Raw genomic sequence first — 6918 nt, forward strand, 5'->3', positions numbered from 1 at the left:
TAATTAATGCGTTATCTCAAAACGTTTTGAGTGTATATTGCAATACATTTCAACTAACAATACTAACAATACAAAAAATAGAAATGTACAGTTGAGAGCTGGAATTGTAAGTCTAAAGAATGTCTTCCCTTATACATCTGTATGTATGTCCCTCCAGCTAAAGCTATTATTAGAAAAGCTGTATCTGGACAATGCTGACGCAACGTCATGGCGTACCGTCATTAGAAGCCTAGTGCTTATTAACTAGCTTACTGGAATTTTCCATTGTCAATGTGTCAGGCTAATAGCAAGTGGCGGGAAGCTCTCATTACTTCTAAGTTGATTTTTAATACTATTTTTCATTGGCAATGTGCCAGGCTAATTTGCAAATGACAGGCAACTCTCAATACTTCTCATTGTTTATAAGCTGATTTTTAATACCTGGGCAACGCCGGGTTGTGCAGCTACTCTATATATATATTTCTCAAAGTATGTAGATATGCGTGTCTGCAGATGCCCCTGTTGAGACATATTTTTCGTAAGGTTCAATTACTATATCTGGGGTCAAGACCAATTCTTCTCGCGCGAACAATTATATTGTCTCCATGGAAAGAGCCTCGACATTATCTCTCCGTTCGGTCAGACAAAGACAGTACAATATCTCATTTTTATCTTTGTGCCGGTATCGAGATGTATCAGTATCGTTGTATTCAAAATTTTGATGGATAGCTTCTGGTGGAACAGTAACCATTTTTATACACACGCGCTTCTATGCAAGAATTGTTATTATTAATTCTACATATTCAGGACTTTTATTTTGTTTTCTCAGTTCGAATTAACTGTATCATTACCGAATCATCTTTTATTAAAATTGTAGCAAAACCGACTTAATTTAGCTATTATTTGCTAATTATTTCACAGTTACATCTAGACCTTATTATAGTCGTTTTGATTTTTTCCATTTATTTGACTTGCGCAAAACATTTTCCTCATGATATTAAGTTTAAAAGTTGTTTGACAAAGTTTGAAAACCTTTACAGCTGTTTTTATTTTCTTTTTTAATATATTTCAATTACACAAAACACTTTTCTCATAATATGTAGTTTGAAAGTTAGAATGGCAAATGTTGTTATATGTTGAATACAAATAAATTTTCTGTCCAAGACTTTTTTATTACCCGGGCAACGCCGGGTTGTACAGCTAGTATATATATATTACATCAATTATCTCATCATTTCAATACGCATTAACTTCATGAGCGCTTTTTTTGGCCAAATGAATTTGGTAATATAATGCATAATTTAACTTGAATAAATTTGTTAATTTTTATTATAAAACATATATTCCTCTAAAAATCCAAACCAAAAACTGGTTGCAGATACAAAACATCAGAATTTGAACTAAATGCTATTTTAGGTGAAACTTGTGCTTTTATGAGAAGTCTTTCTTTCAAGGAGCCGTCATGGCATAGGAGCTGTATTGTCTCAGATACAGCAGGGCCAAGAGCGAGTGATAGCTTAATGCAGCAAACTAGATGCCATAAGAACGCAACTACTGCATCACACGGAGGGAACTGCTGGTAGTAATTTTGGCTGTCAAGCAGTTTTGCCCCTAACGATATGGTCCAGAATTCCTGCTATGAACATACCACACTTCCCTTCACCGGCTGTGCCAAAGGAGGGAAGGAAACCCTTTAATCAGGTAGCCCAGTAACTGGAGATATTGGCCAAATTCCGGTAAATGCTGGTGCGCCGGGCCATACAGAAGCATGGTACTGCAGATGGTCTAAGCCGGCAAACCTGCGACAACTGACACCAACACGGGAATATTGAGCTGAGGGACGGCATCCTCACAAAACGAGCTGATCAAAGAAGATCAAAAAAAGACAAAACACACGGATACCAACGGATTGTCCGAATGGGACTCCCGCTTTAAAAGCGGCAAGATTGAACCTGGGCAACAATACATATTCAGAGATGCCATCAGGTTGCTCATATGGGCTATTGCCTTAAAAATAATGGGATCTAACCTGGGCACCAACAGTGGTTCTGCAGAACAGACACACCAGGACGCTGTTTCAGACCACCATCAGCCAACAACAGAACTCTCTTAAGCAAACCAGGTGACCGCTAAAGACACAAACCAATGGGAAAAACTAGCCAACCTGTAGGCCACGGTTCTTGGACTCATGGCCACCATGTACCAGGCCATTGCTTCCGAGGAAAGGTAATCACAAAACAGCTGGAAGCGGGAAGAAGTAAACTGGAAGTCCTGCACCGCGTTCAAAATTCACTCAAGAACCAGCCAGATGGAAGCCCCGGTGGCCTCTCAGAACCACTCGAGGCGGTGTGTCATCTGTTCATCAGCTCGAAGAAAATGGCAGACACATGCCCTGGCTCACTATGGGGTGATAAGGACGACGAGCCATCTCCAACTCACATGGCACTGGCCAAGTCTAACCGGCCAGGTCAACAGGCTAGTTAAAAGTTGCGAGGCGCACCAAGCCGCTAAGCACGGTGGAACCAGGACAACTGGCCAAAAACAAAGACTGTACACTAGTTGACCTTGGTAAAAAGTAGCCATCGACTTAGTCGGCCCATTCCTTATCCCCCCGAGAGGCAACAAGTAGGTGCTGGTACTCACGAACCACTACACCAGGAGGCAGGATGTCCTGGCCATGCCAGATGCCACAGCACCGGAGGTGGCAATGTTCTGTTACCTGAGACTACGAAACAGATACACATTGGCAGGGTCAAAATTGAGAGTCAATTAAGGGCTGAACTCTGTTAGCTCAGGCACGTCGACAAAACCTGCACCACCTACAAACAAACTGAATAGTGGAAAGAAACAAAAAAGGCCTAGCAGACTCGCTCCGAGCTCCACTCTTCACAAGAGGTCAGGGTGAATGAGATCTGCTCATTTCCATTCGGCACGAGGATCAAGAGAAGCCAACCCTGTACACCCCTGGTGACTGGGTATGGCTGACAGACGACAGAAGAAGAGGGACAATTCAAAGCTGCAAACCAAGTTTTTGGGGCCGTATCAAGTTTTGAATGCGTGGCCCAACTACTCACACTTGGGTGAAGCGGCAAGAGCAGTCTTCCATTCAGAGTAAAGCCGGATCAAAAACTATATCGAACATGCCCGAAGGAGCTGGGACGGGCTCTAGCCACCTTAAAGCCCAGAAGAGGGTTAAACATGAAGGAAGAAAAGCCAACTCGGCCAGAACATAGCAAAAAAGTAGAACTAATCTAGTCAGTTCATCGATCGCCAGCAATGCTTCCCATAACTGAACCAACGAGGGAAAAAGAAAACAGCAAGAAGGCGATATCTAGCTCCATGAAAAATAAAACTCCAAGACCAACTGCGCCTGAAGAAGACTGAGCCAGTTCACCCCATCTGAGCCGATCCAACCCAGTTCGAGGCCGGAAACAGGATCTACTCGGGGATTAGGAGTGTTCTGTGGTCAACGACAAAGAATCGCGTGATAGAGATACCCAATAACAGCCCAACATAGAGGAAGAAGAGAGTAAACACGGTTTCCACATAAATAGTACTCCACTCCTCTGAGAAGTTAAATGCGAAGGATGTACGAGCCGAAAGTCAACAGCTATTATCAATTAACATGGACAGTGTTTCGGAAACATCCCTGCAGGAGCTAGTAGTCCACTAGATGTTATGACCGAAAATGTTGCAGAATTATTAAATGAAAACTTCGTAAAGTCAGGTGAAACTATAACGGCCACGTGTGTTCCGCCAAGTGGCATAATAGCATTCAAGGAGGTAACGAACAAGACTGATTATACAACACTCGATATTCATGATGAGGATACCGACCGAGTAGAAGAGGCACAGGCAGAAGCTTCTGCCTTAAATGCGGCGGACTCTGCAGACAAAGTATGTCAGATTAACATTACATGAACGAATCCTACTAGAAAGAGTGAGGAGCAACTTTGCCCACTGAAAATCCCACCCATAGAGTTATCTCCCCCTAGAGTGACAACTCCATGAGCGTTTCCGGTGCCAACAAGGAGCGTTCAGGCCATGCCCCTTTTTTGTGCTAGTCAATCGTAGTGATTGACTAGATCAATAACATCAGCCATGAGAATGGTTAAACAAGGATAATGAATTTCCACAGTTAAGATAGTAATTAATGCTCATATTAAAGAAATGATGATTATAGTTTATTACTCTAATATATGCTTATTATTTAGAGCAATTCCATACCTACATGACTTGCAAAGGCTCTGAATAGATAGTGTTAAGTAAGTGAGTTAATGCAATCAGTTACTCATAGATAAGATAGATAGTCATACTGGGGTTGTATAAAATTAGAGTGATGGAAAGCTAATCGACTGTCATCAACTATGAGCTGTACTACTTGGCGTTGCCCGAGTAATAAAAAAGTCTTTGGACAGAAAATTTATTTTTATATAACATTCACCATTCTAACTTTTAAACTTCATAATTATCATGAGAAAATATTTTCAAGCAGTTCAAATGAATTAAGAGGAAAAAGAAAACAACTGTAAAGATTTTCAAGCTTTTTCAAACAGCTACAACTTTGAAATTTCATATCATGAAAGAAGTGCTTTATTGAAATAAATTAGGAAGAAAAATAAAACTGTAAATGTGTTTAAATGTAAAATAGTTAGCAAGTAATGACTAAATATTATCTGTTTAGCTATGATTACAACGAAATTTTTTTTAATAAATAAGGTAGTAAAAAGTCTACTTTATTTTTATATAATTATAATTTAGTATAATTAAGTAAAATTTATTTTTATTTTACATATAACAACATTTGCCACTCTAACTTTCAAACTACATATCATGAGAAGTGTTTTGTGTAATTGAAATAAATGAAGAGAAGGGAGAAAATAAAAACAACTGTAAAGGTTTTCAAGCTTTTCAAACAACTACAACTTTTAAATTTCATTTCATGAAAGAAGTTTTTTGTTGAAATAAATTAAGGAGAAAAATAAAACTGTAAATGTGTTTAAATGTAAAATAATTAGCAAGTAATGGCCAAATATAATCTGTTTAGCTATGATTACAATGAAAAGTTATTTAATAAATAGGGTAATAAAAAAGTCTACTTTATTTTTATATAATCATAATTTAGTATAATTAAGTATAATTTATTTTTATTTTACATAATTTTTATAACAACATTTGCCACTTTAACTTTCAAACTACATATCATGAGAAGTGTTTTGTGTAATTAAAATAATTGAAGAAAAGAGAGAAAATAAAAACAACTGTAAAGGTTTTTAAGCTTTTTCAAACAACTGCAACTTTTAAACTTCATATCATGAAAGAAGTTTTTTGTTGAAATAAATTAGGAAGAAAAATGAAACTGCAAATGTGTTTAAATGTAAATATGAAATAATTAGCAAGTAATGGCCAAATATAATCTGTTTAGCTATGATTACAATAAAAAATTATTTAATAAATAAAGTAACAAAAAGTCTATTTTATTTTTATATTTGTAAATTAGTATAATTAAGTATAATTTATTTTTATTTACCATATAACAACATTTGCCACTTTAACTTTCAAACTTTTTGCTTGCTTACATCAAGCAAGGATGTCCACTAACTAGTGGACATCTTTGCTTCAAGCTAGTCTATGTATTTGATTGATATGTATTGAAATCTAATATTACATGCAAGGGCTGTTTGTGGACTGTGGTGTCAATGAATCACTGTATCACCATACACTGTCAATACTTTTAGTTGATGGCAGTCGATTAGCTTCCCAACACACCAATGTAATACAACCCCAGTATGACTACTTATCTTATCTATGAGTAACTGATTGCATTAACTCACTTACTTAACACTATCTATTCAGTGCCCTTGCAAGTCATGTAGGTATTGAATTGCTTTAAATAATAAGCATATATTAGAGTAATAAACTATAATCATCATTTTTAATATGAGCAATAATTAATACATGTATCTTAACTGTGGAAATTCATGATCATTCTTTAACCATTCTCATGGCTGATGTTATTGATCTAGTCAATCACTACAATTGACTAGCACAAAAAAGGGGCGTGGCCTAAACACTCCTTGTTGGCACCGGAAACGCTCGTGTTGTTGAAGGCACTGTTATCACTCTAGGGGGAGATAACTCTATGATCCCACCCACAAAGATAGCGAAATAGGGCAGCAAATAGTCACCTACCAAACTGGAGAGAAAAGGAGTTCAAATGATCCCATACCTGTCACCCGCCACAATAAATGCAATAGCAGATGCTCTGCAAGATCTGCAAGAGCACAAAGGACGGTGTGGGATCGCAGATGTCACCATCTTGCAATGCAACATTAGGCAACCTTCATATATCCGTGCTCTTGGCGGAATGCATCAAGAGATGAGGTACTGCGACATCAAGAAAGCCATTCCGCCAAACAAAATTACCTCTGGGTCGTCTACTTGGTCGATTAACTTGAAGAGAAGAAGTTCTTGGCTGATAGTGGTGGGACCCGGCAAACAAAGATTATTCAGTGCAGCCCCATGCTCACTACACAGGACCGCCTAAGGCGCAGCCAGCCCCACCACCTAACGAACAGGTCAACCTGGCGCGAGAGCCCTTACCTTCCTGCCGCCAGGAATCACCCTTTCGACGCTCTCTCACTCAAGACACCCCTTGGCGCAAGCCAACCTCCAGAACTTTGGCAGAATTAATAAGGAAGAGGCTTACCAGCCAGTCTTTGAGCAAGAGAAGGAATAGACGTACACGGCAGTTAAACCAAGACGCCGATAACTAGTCGGTGGCAATCATCAAAACCAAGAGAGCCATGACTAGAGGCACAACCTGAAATGCAGAGATGGCAGGTCAGAGCCTTGGCGCAACTGGCCTGCTTTGGATTTAGAAACTGATGCTCTTAATGGGGGTGTGTGGTGGAAGGTAGACCAGTTTACACACCGACA

Source organism: Watersipora subatra, chromosome 7 (assembly GCF_963576615.1).
Source record: "Watersipora subatra chromosome 7, tzWatSuba1.1, whole genome shotgun sequence".
NCBI classification, from domain to species: domain Eukaryota; kingdom Metazoa; phylum Bryozoa; class Gymnolaemata; order Cheilostomatida; family Watersiporidae; genus Watersipora; species Watersipora subatra.